The following is a 19,548-nucleotide window of genomic DNA, read 5'->3' as shown; positions in this document are numbered from 1 at the left end:
CTACCCCACCATGATAGGTCTTTTGTACCAAAGAAATTAAGGTCATTGTTAATTGTCTCTAAGAGTTTGTCCAGATTTTTCTTCATTATTGCCTCAAGGTTTTTTGAGATGATCGTGCCTAGATATTCTAAGTCCCCCTCTGACCAGCTTAGTGAAGATATATTCTCAATTTTCTTTGTTTCTAAGTTGCTCAAATAAAATGGCAAGATTTTTTATTTATTTTCGTTAATCTTAAAAAAGGAAATATTTGAGAACGTTTTAAGGGTTTTTTGCAGTTCTGTGATTGATTTGTAAGGATCAGTCAGGGTAAACATCAGGTCGTCGGCAAAAAGGCCAATCTTATACTGACGTGTTTGTGTTTTCAAACCTTTTATGTTATTGTTTTGTCTGATCGATTGCGCCAATGGTTCCATTGACAGTATAAAAAGAAGTGGAGAAAGGGGGCAACCTTGTCTTGTACCATTTGATATGTCAAATAGTGCAGAAGAATAATTGTTAGTATATATTCTGGCTTTTGGCCTACAGTAAAGTGCCATGATGCTGTTAATATATTTTTCATTAAAACCAAATTTACTTAGAACTGATGTTAGATAGAGCCAATTTAGGCGGTTAAAAGCCTTTTCGGCATCTAAAGTTATAATTACCGTTGGCAATTTAGAGGAGTGTATCAGTTTGATTGAATTAATCAGCCTTCTAGTGCCATCTGTCGCTTGACGACCTTTGATAAAACCGATCTGATCCCCATTTATCAATGATGGTAGGTAGGATTTGAGCCTATTCGCTATTAATTTGGAGTATATCTTCAAATCTGCATTTATGAGGGAAATTGGTCTGTAATTATTTACAAGAGGCAGGTCGGAATTGTGTTTGGGGATCAATATTATTGTGGATTCTAACATTTCTTCTGGGAAATTTCCTGAGGAACTAGCTATATTAAAGATTTTTTGTAAGTGTGGGGAAAGTATTTTGGTGAAGGATTTGTAGTATTCATTCCCGAAACCGTCCGGGCCTGGTGATTTAAAATCTTTGAGTTGAAGAATGGTATTTTCAATTTCTTCTTGGGAGAATGGGGAAGTTAGGTTTTCTAAATCGTCATGGGTCAGTTTGGGGAGTTCAATTGTGGACAAGAATTTTTCAATGTCAGAGGTATTGGGTTTTGGGGTAGAAGTTTGTGACTGTAAATTGTATAATTTATTATAAAAATCAGCGAAGGAATTAGCTATGTCTTGAGGATGAGATACCGTTATTCCATTTTGGTTCTTAATTTTGTTGATCCTATTTGATTGTTTAGTCTTTTTCAATCTATTAACCATGTATCGTGTTGGCTTATTTATTGAAGAGTATTGCTTCATTTTGGAGTTTTTGACCATGGTATGGTATGATGAAAATATGATTCTTTTGAGATCCTGCCTGAGTTTTAGTAAATCAATTTTGATTTGTGTAGAGGGGGAATTTAAATTTATTTGCTCGTTTTCCTTGTCTTTTATCTTATTTTGAAGGTCCTCAATCTGAGTCCTAAATTTTCTTTTCCTTTTGGCAGAGATCTGTATCATGGTACCTCTTATAACCGCCTTATGGGCACACCAATTTATGAATGGGGTTGTATCTGTAGGGGAGTTTTCTGTAAAATAATTTATTAATGATTTTTCTATTGGTAATCTATATTCAGGATGGTGTAACAGATTAGAGTCGCATTTCCATAATGAATTTTTGTTAATTGTGTGGCCTATTTGTACTTCAGCTGATACTGGAGAGTGGTCCGAGAAGGTTTTCCTTTCTATATTAATTCTATGGAACTTGGGAAGTGTAAAAATGTCTGATAAAATTAAGTCAATACGTGACGCTGTCATACCGGCCTCCTCTGATGCTGCGGCCGCTTCTCCTATCAGTCCCGCTCTCTCCATTTCTCCTCGCCGCTCTCAGTGTCGCGCCGGTTCCCCGCGTCCTCTTCCTGCTGCTCGGGGATTTCGGCGTGGGGTGCGCGCTCCTCTTCCCTCCCGTCCTGTACCTGCTCCACACATGCGCCTTAGGACGCGGGCGTGCACTTCTTCCTCCAGTTAACCATTTCGGACCCTCCCTGCTCCTGTCTCCTCCAATCAGGTACTTCTTTGGGCTATATCAGGCCTCGCCTCCATAATGGAGGTGCCTGATTGTTGTGTGCAGTTTGTACCTTCGTTTGGCCCTGTCTGGTTCAGATCCTTTTCTGCTCCGGTCTGGTCCATTTTCTCAGGCTCATTCTCCTCCTGTCTTCCTCCGTTTTCCCAGCCTGTCTCCCTTGGTTCGTCCCTTCTGTCCTTTCCAGAGCCGTCCCTCTTGGTGCCAGCTGTTGCGGTATTGTTCCCCTCGGGCCTGCTCCCCAACTATCCCTGTATAGGGGTTGTCATCGCGGGTTCGCTCGTCCCTGGGTGTATCAGTACCGTGACCCAGAGGGTCCACTCTCTGTCCGGTTCTTCCGTCCTCACGGTCTCTATTGGACTGCGCTCAGATTTCATCAGAGTGCAGTCAGATTGTCACAGTCTTCTGTTCTCACAGTCACTATAGGACTGCGCTCAGATTTCATCAGAGTGCAGTCAGATTGTCACAGTCTTCCGTTCTCACGGTCACTATAGGACTGCGCTCAGATTACATCAGAGTGCAGTCAGATCTTCACAGACGCTGATTGGTGAGGGTCAGAAAAATGGGAGAATTCGATTGATGTGGTGTTAAGACACCTAAAGATGTCAAATAATTCGTTATGATGGATCCAGTTGTCTAAATTGTTTGGTCTGTATCTATTTGGGGTGGATTAGTCCATATTTGCGTTTGGGACCAGATTGAAATCTCCCAGCCAAATCATGGCACCTCTCTTAACTGACATGACTTTTTTATTTATTTTATTCAGGAAATTTATTTGACCCGTATTGGGGGCGTAGATATTGATAATTGTGCATACCTGGTTGTTTAATGAACAAATAAGAATATGGAATCTACCTTTAACATCTTTGACCTCCTCTATGAATTCAAATGAAATTGTGCCTTTGATTGTGATTACTCCGGCTTTCTTTTTCACATTGTCAGACTTGTAAATATATGGGAAATTTTTATGTGAGAATTTTGGGTTGGCCTTGTCTTTGAATTTGGATTCCTGTATACAAATTATTTCAGCTTGACTTTTACTTATTTCTTTCCAAAGTGTATGTCTTTTGTGTGGACTATTAAGTCCTCTTACATTGTAGGATAGTAGTTTTAAACTCATTATGATCTAAATTATATGGAAGTCTATTTTGCAAACCTGTGAAGAAAATCTTAACAAACCTAAAAGTGTTTAATGCAAGTGGTAACAATAAATAATAAACTGGAATGTCCACTTGAAGGGGTTCACTTCAGTGAACCTGACTTCACCTGTTGGGGGAAAAAGTCCGTGTTACTCGCTCCCGAGCAACATCCTCTTTGTTGATGAACATAAACTCAATATATTAAATACATAAACTCGTTACTAACAATAACAGATTAATAGAATAGTTAAACATCCTAGGGCAAGGTATAGCATTGTACCCGGGTGTTTTCCCATTTAGATCACTCAATATAAATATATCAAAACCCTTTCATGTCTTGCTGTCAGAATCAGGGTGAACTTTGTGTCGTGAATATAATGGGATATTGATGGATTTTAAGAAGTCCCTGCCTTCCTCTGGGGAGTTTAGGGCGATAACATTGCCTCTGTAATTTACTAATAATTTTAGCGGGAATCCCCACTTATAAGAGATCTCATTGTCTCTGAGAGGTATGGTGATATTCTGGAAAGCTTTCCTCCCTTCGATCGTATCTCTGGAGAGATCGGCATATAATTTGAGTTTTTCAAATGGCTCAGGGAAGTTTTTATTTTCTTTAAAGTAATTTTGAATTTTTTCTTTTGTTTTGAAAAAGTGGATTCTCATTAACGTGTCTCTAGGTAGATCTTTAGGAATAGTGGGCGGTTTTCGCAACCTGTGGATTCTGTCTATTTATAGTTCTTGATCAGTCAGGGTAGGGATTATTTTTCTGAATAACTTCTTGGTGTACTCTTCCAATTTATTTGGGCCTATATTCTCAGGAATACCCCTAATTTTGATGTTATTTCTCTGATTCCGGTCTTCCAGATCTGCTACCTTAAGCTTTAGCTTATGCATCTCTCTGATGATGTCGTTATTTACTTTGGATATATTATCTGGCCTCTCCTCTATCTTTTTAATTCTATCTTCAAATTTGTCCATCCTATTGCTGAGGAGGGATAATGATTCTTTGAACATTTTATTTTGCTTATCAAACCTTTCGTTCATGCTGTTTTCAAACTTATCCATTTTTTCTGTCAAATTAGACAGAAGTTTCCCAACAGAATTCATATCAAATCCTTGAGTATTGTCGGGGTTTGGATTACTTTTTTTTGGTTTTGGCTTGGAGGGGCTTGTATTAGGAGAGAATATCTCTGAGACCTCGTCAGATGAATCATTAGGAGTGGTGTATTTCTCTCCTATAGCCCCTGGAGTTTTCCTCTTTAAAGATGTAGATGAGTCCATCTCTACAAAAGTGTTTGGGAGGTTCTTTTTTACTCTGTTTGAATTGGGGAGTTTATCATAGTCTAATTCCTCATCGTCTTTTAATGGAGACCTGGATCTATTGGGACTTATTGTGGTTATTAAGTCCTTTGATGGATTGCGCCCAGAACCTTTGTACCTTTGGGGTTTTTGAGGTATAGATGAGGCCATGTTTAAGAATTGGGGTTTAGACGAGTTCTTGCTCATTGTTATCCCCAAGCAATAGCCTGATTTGCAGAGAGTGTCTACTTAGGACGGTCTCAGAATAAAGATTTTCCACAAATAGTAGCCCCAAGCAAAGCTGGAATTGTAGACAATGTCCTCTATGTTGATCTCAAGTTAATCCTGGTGAGGCTGGCCCTGGTGTATAAAAAATCCCCACAAAGTGGTCTCAAACAGAAAAAGGGGAGCAACTATGGAAATACCCCTGTGAGTGTGGTAATAGAAATCATCTGAATATAAACAAGCAATTAGCTGTGTCAACGGGTGGCGTATATAGTTTCACAGTAATTACAGAAGAATATGCTTAGATAATACCTAGCACCTGAGAATTAAAAAGTGCAGATTAAATCACTGGGGCATACAAATAGATTTTTCCTAACAGAGCATGCTTATATAACACTTTGTGTTTGTTAGTTAAAGGGTGCAGGTTAATTCCCCAAAACAAACAAATATCTTTCAAGAACTGATTGTTCTCCTAGAGACATGTGCTAATAAGGAAGGAATCAGGGTAGAAATAAAACTCTCCAAATAATATGACTGGATTTAGGACTTCCCAGTCAGCTTCACTAAAATAGCCAGTTACCTGGATTAGATCCTGTCAGCGACTGATATAGTAAGCTATAGCTCTTTTGTTTCAACAACAGTTTATGCTGCACTGGAGTCTTCCTGTCGCTCCTGCAGAGTTGGCTGTCTGTGTGGTTCCACCGTTGTCCTGCACAGGAGCCGTCGGTCGTCGCTGTCTTCCCCGCTGGACGGCCGGTGTATTTTCGTTCCCAGCAGGGGGCCGGAACTTACCGCTGTTTGAGTCCGGTGGTGCTTGGATCCGGAGCCTGCGATGTGTTGACCAGCGCAGATCTTCTTCTTTGCTGTCGCTGGTGTACTCTGGTCTCTCAAGCCTTCTGATCTGTCGCCGTCCACCAATAAAATGGCAGTCGTCTTTTCCCGCCTTTTGTTCCAAGGTCTGGGGGAGTGTCAGCGTCGGCTTCTGTGTGGAGCTGATATCACGTCACTGCTCCGGGTCTTCCCCGATGCTTCTGGATCGCTTTCTTCTGCCTCCGTCTTTCAATCCGGGGAGGCTTAGCACTTTATGTTAATGAGCACAGGGCGGTACATCCCCAGGCAATAGGGGAGGGAACAGCAGCTGTGCAGAGACGGCTCCATAGTGTGTGCCTGTAGCTGTCACTTCCCTCCTCCTCACTACCAAAGCCAAAGAGGGAGTTTATAATAAAATCTGATGTTTTTTTACCTCAGGTCCTTTGGCTTATTAGCTGAGCCGCTTGTTAGAAGGTATTAGCTTCCTGAGGCTGGATTACCTCAACCCTGTAGTTTGAAGGCCCAAACTTTTCTAGGGCTGATTTCTAAAATTTATGTGGTAAAATTAAAATAATTTTCGGATCATAGTGACCCAGATGAGGCACTGGATAAGATCCAACCAAGGATTTGACAATAAAAACGTTTTTTAGGCGATTTTGGTTGATTATAGAGGATTTTCCTCAGGAGCTCCAGCACCGCACAACCTACGCCATAGCAGTCCAGGCCATGCCCCCCCCCCACCCACCTTCTTCCCCTTGGCTTTTTACCTATTTTGTTACATTACAAACTGTGTTTAAATATTTTTAGCAAAATCAACCATGTAAATACTCCAGCTCCAATGAAATGGTAAAAAATTCTTCTTTATTGATCCAACGTAATATAAAACAGGATAATCCTTACAGAAGGCAGACAGAATAAGTGATTGCATAGATTACGGCAACACCTAGAGAGCAGAAAGGCGGGCACCGCACACAAAGTATATATTTGAGAGGATCAACCACGCGCATATGTACGATCCATAGAACAAAAAAAGAGAAAAAGACTATGCACACAGTGGGATCAACTGCATATAATAAATTTTATTGTACAAAAACACCTCACCCCGCACAAAGGCACAGTAAGGAAAGACACACATTTAAAAACAATTAAAACAGAAACAACCTATCCACATCCCCCTCAAAGATAATCCCAAGGATCCACATAGTCATATATACATCATATAACAGACATACAAAAGTTTAGGCAGAATCACATCAGCATAAATGATTATTTAATTCCTAATACCGCCCACTAAATAAGTCTGAATAAAGAGAATATCTCAGTAAGATCCTACATGCGACCAGTGCGGCCCAGTCACACCACTGGCCCGTGATAAATATATGATTTTGTCCAAAAGGACGTCATACACTGAACCAGAAAAGCACACTGACTTGACCCATAAATATCATGCCCCTAATCTGGCACCCCATATAATACGTTACCAAGTCTGGCAGAGCTTGTTACAGAAGATTAAATCCCTCATGGATATCCAGGGGGAAAAAGGGAGTAAATGTGCCCTAAGAAAAGGTATTGGCACAACAGACTGGCACTGACTGATGCTATCCAATAAAGCCGGGTGATCCAGAAAACGGAGCTGTAGTAAGAGGAGTCCAGAAAATATATGTATGGGAAGAGGGGGAGAGGATAGGATCCCAACGCATATCGACGCTCCTAAGGCGTCTTCGTCAGGAGAAGATATTGAACCTGGCCTCCAAACAGGCCTTTTATGCGCGGTGTATAATACAAATGATCTACATCACCTGTGTAGCTGCTGGCGATGTCCCAGAGAACGGCAGTTCTATGGCGCTGAATCAACACTACCGGGTCTGCGCACTTCAAGCGTAACCCATGACCTACAGCGTGGCAGCCAATCGGCTCTAGCATACCACGCCGTATTACCGGGGGGCTAAGCACCAATAGGAGGTATACTACCGTAGGCTGAGTGCGCACGCGCACTGATCCCACACATAAGAGATAGTGGCATCCATCTGCGCACGCTCGGATTCCCAAACAGGGGTAACCCTGCCATGCGCAATAGCAGCGGCACGCAGATGCACTAACAGTGCGCACGCGCGCCAATGTGCTATCCCGCACAAGGTCTACGTCCTACAAGTGCCATCCAATCAGGGATAAGTGTGCCATATGTAATTAAGTCCATACGTGTCCAATAGTAAGAACGCTAATGCACACTCGCCTGAGGCAATTTATAACGAACGCTAAGAAAAGAGCAACAGAAATATAATGGAGATAAACATTTAATGCTCATCAAAAGATGTGTGTCTATAAAGGAATTAGCCCTATGCGTGTACACATAGCTTGGTAAAAGAGTCCAGAGAGGTGTCAAGAGCCTATATGCAAAAGCCAGTACCCATTTTGTATACAATAATAGTATTACTTATGCACACACATACTTATTGCACTATTTTTCCTTTAAGAATATAAGCAAAGAGCGCACGTGTATGCCCACACTAGGGGTACAGAGTGTGGAATAACATTTGTTACGCAGGCAGTCTGGTACCACAATCATGCCACGCATACCCATCATACTTCCAAAATATCTCATACTTCGTACATTGACATCCAGCTACCTATGTAAGGAGTAACAGACCCCAGAGCATAGGCTGATATAACGTAAAAGCAGTGCGTGAACATTGCACGATATACAGTTATACGTAAACAAATAGGTAAGAAGATAATCCGAAGTAGGCACATACGATGAAAAGAGGCCAATATGGGGCGAGGCGATCCATGCAGGTGACAAGATGATCCAAAGCGGGCACATGCAAAGAACAAGGCCCATATGGGGCGAGGCGATCTATACATGGGGTGTTGATGATCAAACGAGACCATCAACATGATGTGCTATAGTGAACTGATAACATGGACTACACCAGTCTCAACACTCTGGGGCTAGACCTGTTTATAAAAACCAGTAAACAACAGTTCCTCGTTGATCCCTACAGGAGCCCGACTATCCAGATTGTAAATCCACTTGGACTCTCTCCTAAGTAGGTCCAACACAATATTACCACCCCAAATATCCATTTTGATTCCCTCCAACCCCATAACCTTTAAGCTCGCCGCAGAACCACCATGTATCTGCAGGAAGTGTCCTGCCACTGATGAAAGCTGTTTACCTTTCTCCCGATCTCTTTTAGCAGTGTTAATGCTAGACAAATGTGGTGGATGTAACGTATGCGGCTTCATGATATCAGATACGGGTATATCGCTTCCACATTTATCAAAAAGGATTGAACCCTTAGCGTATTTCAACTGCCGTACCAGGAATTTGGTGTATGCCCTGGTGTGTGGGTGCCCAAAACCTTATGTGGGGTATACGACACAGGAGCTTAGGCGCCGGGTGCAACCCGGGTGGCAGGGTTACCCCTGTTTGGGAATCCGAGCGTGCGCAGATGGATGCCACTATCTCTTATGTGTGGGATCAGTGCGCGTGCGCACTCAGCCTACGGTAGTATACCTCCTATTGGTGCTTAGCCCCCCGATAATACGGCGTGGTACGCTAGAGCCGATTGGCTGCCACGCTGTAGGTCATGGGTTACGCTTGAAGTGCGCAGACCCGGTAGTGTTGATTCAGCGCCATAGAACTGCCGTTCTCTGGGACATCGCCAGCAGCTACACAGGTGATGTAGATCATTTGTATTATACACCGCGCATAAAAGGCCTGTTTGGAGGCCAGGTTCAATATCTTCCCCTGACGAAGACGCCTTAGGAGCGTCGATACGCGTTGGGATCCTATCCTCCTCCCCCTCTTCCCATACATATATTTTCTGGACTCCTCTTACTACAGCTCCGTTTTCTGGATCACCCGGCTTTATTGGATAGCATCAGTCAGTGCCAGTCTGTTGTGCCAATACCTTTTCTTAGGGCACATTTACTCCCTTTTTCCCCCTGGATATCCATGAGGGATTTAATCTTCTGTAACAAGCTCTGCCAGACTTGGTAACGTATTATATGGGGTGCCAGATTAGGGGCATGATATTTATGGGTCAAGTCAGTGTGCTTTTCTGGTTCAGTGTTTGACGTCCTTTTGGATAAAATCATATATTTATCATGGGCCAGTGGTGTGACTGAGCCGCACTGGTCGCATGTAGGATCTTACTGAGATATTCTCTTTATTCAGACTTATTTAGTGGGCGGTATTAGGAATTAAATAATCATTTATGCTGATGTGATTCTGCCTAAACTTTTGTATGTCTGTTATATGATGTATATATGACTATGTTGATCCTTGGGATTATCTTTGAGGGGGATGTGGATAGGTTGTTTCTGTTTTAATTGTTTTTAAATGTGTGTCTTTCCTTACTGTGCCTTTGTGCGGGGTGAGGTGTTTTTGTACAATAAAATTTATTATATGCAGTTGATCCCACTGTGTGCATAGTCTTTTTCTCTTTTTTTGTTCTATAGATTACGGCAACACGTTTCGATCACTGCGGATCTTACTCATGCCTAAATGACCTCAGAAATGGTTGCTATACATATAGTATCCAAAGACCAATCACAAACACTCTGTGAAACGAAATACTTTACCATTATTGCTAATTAGGGCAGTAGATAGTTCTGACAGTTTTACATGTTGCATTTATATAAATATATGCGTCGTTTTATTTTTTGTATTATGTGATTTATGTGCCTTCAGGACCTTTCGAGTCAGTCATGTGACGAACAGAGTGTTTGTGATAGGTCTTTGGATACTATATGTATAGCAACCATTTCTGAGGTCATTTAGGCATGAGTAAGATCCGCAGTGATCGAAACGCGTTGCTGTAATCTATGCAATCACTTATTCTGTCTGCCTTCTGTAAGGATTATCCTGTTTTATATTACGTTGGATCAATAAAGAAGAATTTTTTACCATTTCATTGGAGCTGGAGTATTTACATGGTTGGATTTGCTGCTGCTTGGAGTCCCGGGTCAGGACGAACTCTCCTGCTCCACATCTGATGGTCTGGTTGGTGAGCTGGCTGCGGCTTTTTTTGGCCATTTTTTCTTTTTTAAAATATTTTTGTAGTCCGATTTGTGTGTGATGCATCAGCACTAAATAGTCTCAGTTGGTGAAGTGAAGTGAGACCACATAGGCTGAAATGCCTTTAAGCAAGAGGCACCACTAACTAAACAACACCATGAAGACCAAGTAGATATCCAAACAACTCAGGGACAAAGTTGTTGAGAAGTACAAGTCAGGATTGGGTTATAAAAAAATATCCCAATCTCTGATGATCCCCTGGAGCCAAGAGAGGGACGCCCACCAAAACTTTCACCCCAGGCAAGGAGGGCATTAATCAAAGATGGAGCATTGAGACAAAAGGTAACCCTGAAGGAGCTGCAGAGTACCCAAGCAGAGACTGGAGTATCTGTCCATACGACCACAATAAGCCGTACACTCCATAGAGGTGGCCTTTATGGAAGAGTGGGTCGAAAAAAGCTTTTACTTGTACACAAAAATTGTAAGGCTTGTTTTGTTGCCAAAAGACATGTGGGAGACTCCCCAAATGTCTGGAGGAAGGTGCTGTGGTCAGTTGAGACCAAAATTTAACTTTTTGGCCACCAAGGAAAACACTATAGAAAAACAGAAAACTGAGTTGGAGTATGACTTGAAAACATGCATGATGTAAGACCATGTTCACACTGGCCATGGAAACAAACAAAACCAAAGAAAAAAACAATATGTGCATATACCCTAATGAAAATAAATAAGTAAAAAAGCAGGTGCATTAAATAATTAACATAGGGTGCTTAGTAAGCACTGTTTTTGATTTAAAGAAAGCATAAAGCGGCAAGGTGTACCCAATTGGGACAGTAACTACACTCTATATGTAGAGTGTAGAGCATTGTCACCACAACAACACAACACAGAGCCTGATGGTGAAGACACATGCAAAGGTAAACAATGTGATCCAGCTTGGTAGTATGATAAACAAGACCATAATTGTGCATAAGTAACTAATCTGTTATGATGAAAACCCATACCAAACTGAAAGGATCTCAAATTATAAACATAAGAGGAAGTTTATTGACATTTGGACATTTACAATAACAGTTAATTAAACCATGTAGTAAGGACAAAAGTTATGTTTCCACAATACGAGCTCACTGTTGAACGTGAAGGAAATAAATGAAAGACCAAAAAAGTATAATAAAGAATATATATAGCACATGCAAAGCAAGTACAATAAAATCTACGTTGTTGCTGCACCAGTATGGAATCTGATAATAAAGATGCATATGAGGATGGGTAATATAATGTAGACCAGCACAGTGGTATGATTACATACAGGTGCTTCTCACAAAATTAGAATATCAAAAAGTTAATTTATTTCAGTTGTTCAATACAAAAAGTGAAACTCATATTATATAGAGTCAATACAAACAGAGTGATCTATTTCAAGTGTTTATTTCTGTTAATGTTGATGATTATGGCTTACAGCCAATGAAAACCCAATATTAATTATCTCAGTAAATTAAAATACTTTATAATACCAGCTTAAATAATGATTTTCAGTATGTTCAGTAAATGCACTCAAAACTTGGTCGGGGCTCCTTTTGCATCAATTACTGCATCAATGTGGCGTGGCATGGAGGCGATCAGCCTGTGGCACTGCTGAGGTGTTATGGAAGCCCAGGTTGCTTTGATAGCAGCTTTCAGCTCGTCTGCATTGCTGAGTCTGAGTCTCATCATCCTCTTGACAATACCCCACAGTTTCTCTATGGGGTTAAGGTCAGGCAAGTTTGTGGGCCAATCAATCATATTGATACTGTTGTTTTTATACCAGCTATTGGTACTTTTGGCAGTGTGGACAGGTGCCAACAGCTGAAAGAAGAGTGACGTGCTCTAAAATTTCCTGGTAGACAGCTGCGATGACTTTGGTCTTGATAAAACACAGTGCACGTACACCAGCAAATGACATTGGTCTCCAAACCATCACTGATTGTGGAAACTTCACACTAGACCTCAAGCAGCTTGGATTGGGGCCTCTCCACACTTCCTCCAGACCTTGATTTCCAAATTAAATGCAAAATTTACTTTCATCTGAAGACAACACCTTGAACCATTGAGCAACAGTCCAGTTCTTTTTCTCCTTGGCCCAGGTAAGACACTTCTCGCATTGTCTATTGGTCATGTGTGGCTTGACACAAGGAATGCAACACTTGTAGCTCATGTCCTGGATACCTCTGTATGTAGTGGCTCTTGAAACAATGACTCCATCGGTCCACTTCTTGTGAATCTCCCCCAAATTTTTGAATGGCCTTTTCTTAACAATCCTTTCAAGGCTGGGGTTCTCCCGGTTGCTTGTGCATATTTTTCTAAAACACTTTTTCCCTCCACTCAACCTTCCATTAATATGCTTGGATTCAGCACTCTGTGAACAGCCAGCTTCTTTAGCAATGATCTTTTGTGGGTACTTTCCCTCCTTGTTGAGTGTGTCAATGACTGCCTTCTGAACATCTGTCAAGTCAGCAGTCGTCCCCATGATTGTGGAGCCTACTAAAACAAACTAAAGGACCTTTTTAAACGCTTAGGAAGCCTTTGCAGGTGTTTTTTGTTATTTATTCTAATTAACTGAGATAATAACTTTGGGTTTTCATTGGTTGCAAGCCATAATCATCAACATTAACAGAAATAAACACTTGAAATAGATCACTCTGTTTGTAATGTCTCTATATAATATATGAGTTTCATGCTTTATATTGAAGAACTGAATACATTAACTTTTTGAGGATATTCTAATTTTGTGAGAAGCACCTGTAATTGTACAATATTGACTCAATTATTAATCACATAGATGTAACCAAAAAGAAATGACCTAGTCACAAATGGTGCTTCCAAAATAACATACTACCTACAAATAACTGAAGCACATGCCAAGTAAAAAATAAAAAAAAAATGTATTTAACAAATATTAACACACAACTGTTTAAAAAGATTCAGTGGATAAATACACACATATGGACCTGGGAACACAGGAATTACTATACCCATGCCATAAGCATATTCAAAAATGGATAAATATTCAGAGCATATAAAGAATTTTTTCTAGTTTTACTACATGCCCATCAGAAGAAGCAAACACGAAATGTGCGTCGGGACGCTACCTGACAACCAGGTCATGTATACTCCTTGAATTTAGCTGATTTGCCTCCTCCCTCATGCCTAGCTGACTATTACAAACCTTCAGTAGCATGACTGCACTTTAACCACTGCACCGTAGTTATCCTTATTTGATTGCTGCCATATTTAGTAGCTTGTCTTTGCACCTCACAATATGGTTTTGTCTCTGCAAGTATTCTAAAGCATGTTTTGCACTAATGTTGAATATTATTTAGCACTATGCACTTTAATGTTATTGATTGTTTTTGGACATAGAGATAGCAAGCAATCTTATAATTATATACGTAGACAATTTGGCTGTGAGGAGCCACAAAGGTTTTTGCATAGAGCCATAAGCAATATGGGCATTTAAATAGAGCTGTATGGAAAACTCTTTTCCTTATTTATGTGTCTATGCTTTTTGAATGTTATATTGAATACCAAATTTGACTGACATATGAGTCCAAAAGCACTGTTTGCAAAGAGAAATATGTTGAATTATATAACATTGATTAACATTCAAGAAAGCTTTGCTCCATATATAAGGTAGCCCTTTTTGAGGAACCTTAGAAAGAAAAAATTCTTTATATGCTCTGGATATTTATCCATTTTTGAATATGCTTATGGAATGGGAATAGTAATTCCTGTGTTCCCAGGTCCATATGTGTGTATTTATCCACTGAATCTTTTTAAACAGTTGTGTGTTAATATTTGTTAACTAAAAAATGTTTTGAATTTTTACTTGGCATGTGCTTCAGTTATTTGTATGTAGTATATTAATCACATAGAATGGTTACCCACAAAAAGAAACCAATGTACATTTAGATAAAAAGTAATTTTTTTATTGATGACAACACATTAAAATTGTAAATAAGAAAGGTGCTAGATCATAAATCATAAAAAAGAGGGACAATGATACCATAGGGCACAACAAGGCGCAGGCTATCAATATAGCAAAAAAAACAAAACAAATGTAATAACGTATATAGACAAAATCCTGAAATAAATATACCGTATATACTCGAGTATAAGCCGACCCGAGTATAAGCCGACCCCCCTAATTTTGCCACAAAAAACTGGGAAAACTTATTGACTCGAGTATAAGCCTAGGGTGGAAATGCAGCATTTACCGGTGAATTTCAAAAATAAAAATAGATCATTCTTGCCCCATAGCTGTGCCATATAGTGCTCTGCACCGTTCATTATTGCCCCATAGCTGTGCCATATAGTGCTCTGCACCGTTCATTATTGCCCCATAGCTCAGCCATATAGTGCTCTGCACCGTTCATATATCCCCATAGCTCTGCCATATAGTGCTCTGCACCGTTCATATTGCCCCATAGCTCTGCCATATAGTGCTCTGCACCGTTCATATTGCCCCATAGCTCTGCCATATAGTGCTCTGCACCGTTCATATTGCCCCATAGCTGTGCCATATAGTGCTCTGCACCGTTCATATTGCCCCATAGCTCTGCCATATAGTGCTCTGCACCGTTCATAATGCCCCATAGCTGTGCCACATAGTGCTCTGCACCGTTCATATTGCCCCATAGCTGTGCCATATAGTGCTCTGCACCGTTCATATTGCCCCATAGCTCTGCCATATAGTGCTCTGCACCGTTCATATTTCCCCATAGCTGTGCCATATTGTGCTCTGCACCGTTCATATTTCCCCATAGCTGTGCCCCATATAGTGCTCTGCACCGTTCATATTGCCCCATAGCTCTGCCATATAGTGCTCTGCACCGTTTATATTGCCCCATAGCTCTGCCATATAGTGCTCTGCACCGTTCATATTTCCCCATAGCTCTGCCATATAGTGCTCTGCACCGTTCATATTGCCCCATAGCTCTGCCATATAGTGCTCTGCACCGTTCATATTTCCCCACAGCTGTGCCATATAGTGCTCTGCACCGTTCATATTGCCCCATAGCTGCCATATAGTGCTCTGCACTGTTCATATTGCCCCATAGCTGTGCCATATAGTGCTCTGCACCGTTCATATTGCCCCATAGCTGTGCCACATAGTGCTCTGCACCGTTCATATTGCCCCATAGCTCTGCCATATAGTGCTCTGCACCGTTCCTATTTCCCCATAGCTGTGTCCCATATAGTGCTCTGCACCGTTCATATTGCCCCATAGCTGTGCCACATAGTGCTCTGCACCGTTCATATTGCCCCATAGCTGTGCCATATAGTGCTCTGCACCGTTCATATTGCCCCATAGCTGTGCCATATAGTGCTCTGCACCGTTCATATTGCCCCATAGCTGTGCCATATAGTGCTCTGCACCGTTCATATTTCCCCATAGCTGTGCCATATAGTGCTCTGCACCGTTCATATTTCCCCATAGCTGTGCCATATAGTGCTCTGCACCGTTCATATTGCCCCATAGCTCTGCCATATAGTGCTCTGCACCGTTCATATTTCCCCATAGCTGTGCCCCATATAGTGCTCTGCACCGTTCATATTGCCCCATAGCTCTGCCATATAGTGCTCTGCACCGTTCATATTGCCCCATAGCTGTGCCCCATATAGTGCTCTGCACCGTTCATTATTTCCCCATAGCTCTGCCATATAGTGCTCTGCACCGTTCATATTGCCCCATAGCTGTGCCATATAGTGCTCTGCACCGTTCATTATTTCCCCATAGCTGTGCCATATAGTGCTCTGCACCGTTCATATTTCCCCATAGCTGTGCCCCATATAGTGCTCTGCACCGTTCATATTGCCCCATAGCTGTGCCACATAGTGCTCTGCACCGTTCATATTGCCCCATACCTGTGCCATATAGTTGCTCTGCACCGTTCATATTTCCCCATAGCTGTGCCATATAGTGCTCTGCACCGTTCATATTGCCCCATAGCTGTGCCATATAGTGCTCTGCACCGTTCATATTGCCCCATAGCTGTGCCACATAGTGCTCTGCACCGTTCATATTGCCCCATAGCTGTGCCATATAGTGCTCTGCACCGTTCATATTTCCCCATAGCTCTGCCATATAGTGCTCTGCACCGTTCATATTTCCCCATAGCTGTGCCCCATATAATGCTCTGCACCGATCATATTGCCCCATAGCTCTGCCATATAGTGCCCTGCACCGTTCATATTGCCCCATAGCTCTGCCATATAGTGCTCTGCACCGTTCATTATTGCCCCATAGCTGTGCCATATAGTGCTCTGCATCTTTCATATTTCCCCATAGCTGTGCCATATAGTGCTCTGCACCGTTCATATTTCCCCATAGCTGTGCCATATAGTGCTCTGTGTTATGGACCTGGTGGTTAGGAGCACCCCGAACGACCTGATGGTTAAACTCACACAGGACAAGCTCTGGGAAGTGGGAGCTCTGCTGACCGCAACCCCTAATCCTATCACACAACTAAAAATAGCAGTGGAGCGTACCTAACACGACCTAGACGCCTCTTCACAGCCTAAGAGCTAACTAGCCCTAAAGATAGAAAATAAAGCCTACCTTGCCTCAGAGAAATTCCCCAAAGGAAAAGGCAGCCCCCCACATATATTGACTGTGAGTTAAGATGAAAGTCACAAACACAGAAATGAAACAGGTTTCAGCAAAGGGAGGCCAGACTTACTAAACAGACTGAGGATAGGAAAGGTATCTTTGCGGTCAGCACAAAAAACTACAAAAAGACCACGCAGAGTGTGCAAAAAGACCTCCGCACCGACTCACGGTGCGGAGGTGCCACTCTGCATCCCAGAGCTTCCAGCTAGCAAGGCAAAATCATGATAACCAGCTGGACAAGGAAAAAATGAACAAATAATTAACTAGCAGTGACTTAGCTTCTGCTGGAGTAGACAGGTCACCAGAAAGATCCAAGAGCGAACTGAACCAGTACAAGAACATTGACAGCTGGCATGGAGTAACGATCTGAGTGGAGTTAAATAGAGCAGCCAGCCAAAGAATAAACCACGTCACCTGTGGAAGGAACCTCAGAAGCAGCAGCTCCACTCACAGCCACCAGAGGGAGTCCATGGACAGAACTCGCCGAAGTACCATTCATGACCACAGGAGGGAGTTCGATAACAGAATTCACAACAGCTCTGCACCGTTCATATTGCCCCATAGCTGTGCCATATAGTGCTCTGCACCGTTCATATTGCCCCATAGCTGTGCCATATAGTGCTCTGCACCGTTCATATTGCCCCATAGCTGTGCCACATAGTGCTCTGCACCGTTCATATTGCCCCATAGCTGTGCCATATAGTGCTCTGCACCGTTCATATTGCCCCATAGCTCTGCCATATAGTGCTCTGCACCGTTCATTATTGCCCCATAGCTGTGCCATATCGTGCTCTGCACCGTTCATATTTCCCCATAGCTGTGCCATATAGTGCTCTGCACCGTTCATTATTGCCCCATAGCTGTGCCATATAGTGCTCTGCACCGTTCATATTTCCCCATAGATGCTCCACATAAATCTGTGCCGCTGCTGCTGCAATAAAAAAAAAAAATGCCATACTCACCTTTCTTGCTTGCAGCTCCCAGCGTCCGGTCCTGGCGTCTCTCCGCTCTGACTGATCAGGCAGAGGGCGCCGCGCACACTATATGCGTCATCGCGCCCTCTGACCTGCACAGTCAGTGCAGATAGACGCCGGGAAGATGGAGCGGCGCCCGGCGGCTGGAACGGGGACAGGTAAATATGCGATACTTACCTGGTCCCGGTGTCCGTCTCCTTCTCCCGGACAGCTGGTCTTCGGTGCCGCAGCTTCTTCCTCTATCAGCGGTCACCAGCACCGCTGATTAGAGAAATGAATAGGCGGCTCCACCCCTATGGGAGGTGGAGCCGCCTATTCATTTCTCTAATCAGCGGTCCCACGTGACCGCTGAACAGTGGAACAACTGCAGCACCGAAGACCGTGGGACGGCAGGGGGAGCGCCAGTATCGCTGGAAGCAGGTAAGTATGCCTCAGCGCCCTCACCCCCTCACCCGCCGACCCTGCCACCCACCTTGACTCGAGTATAAGCCGAGAGGGGCACTTTCAGCCCAAAAATTTGGGCTGAAAATCTCGGCTTATACTCGAGTATATACGGTAAATACTATAAAGTGCTAAACATGTACACATAAGAAAAAATATATCTGATATAAAGCAATCAAACGAATAAAGCAAAATAAGCAGCAAACTAATATGATACAACAGAAAGTATTAACCCTGTACTGACATAGGCTGCAATAAAAAGCATGTCATGTTAAGACAACAGGAAATAATGTGTCATAAATGCTGTGAACTCAATGTTGATGTTATATAAAGGGTATAAGCTGCACTACATATCAATGCGGGTGTACAAAAAGTAACAATAACTGGGAATACTTTAACAAGTGGCATGCACGTGGTGGATCCCCGGGTGTCCCTCTGCCCCGACGCGCATTTTGCACTGCTTCTTCGGGAGGTTTTGCTATATTGATTGCTTTTTATCTAAATGTACCCTGGTTACCATTGGTTTCATTTGGTGGGTAACAATTCTATGTGATGAATTTAGTATTTTTATGGTACAATAACCCAAATATATTATGGCAAAAGAGGGGGGAAGCCAGCGCTGCCTATGGTTAAGACGCAATACATAAAGTGCAAATGCACATACTGATTTCTAACTGTATTTTCAAAATGAGACATTTAGCAAACAATTGATCAATTCCTTGAGCCACCCCGCCACTTCACGGCATTCTCATATCGGGGCAGTCCTACTCTACGTTTTTTATATTCGCTGTGCCATAAAGGCCTCCTAAATGAATTAAAAGCAAGACCACATTAAATGCAAGCTGTACCTGGAGCATTACTGAATCACTCCCA

The sequence above is a fragment of the Ranitomeya imitator genome, chromosome 1, assembly GCF_032444005.1.
Source record: "Ranitomeya imitator isolate aRanImi1 chromosome 1, aRanImi1.pri, whole genome shotgun sequence".
NCBI lineage: Eukaryota > Metazoa > Chordata > Amphibia > Anura > Dendrobatidae > Ranitomeya > Ranitomeya imitator.
Note: the sequence above shows the minus strand (reverse complement) of the source record.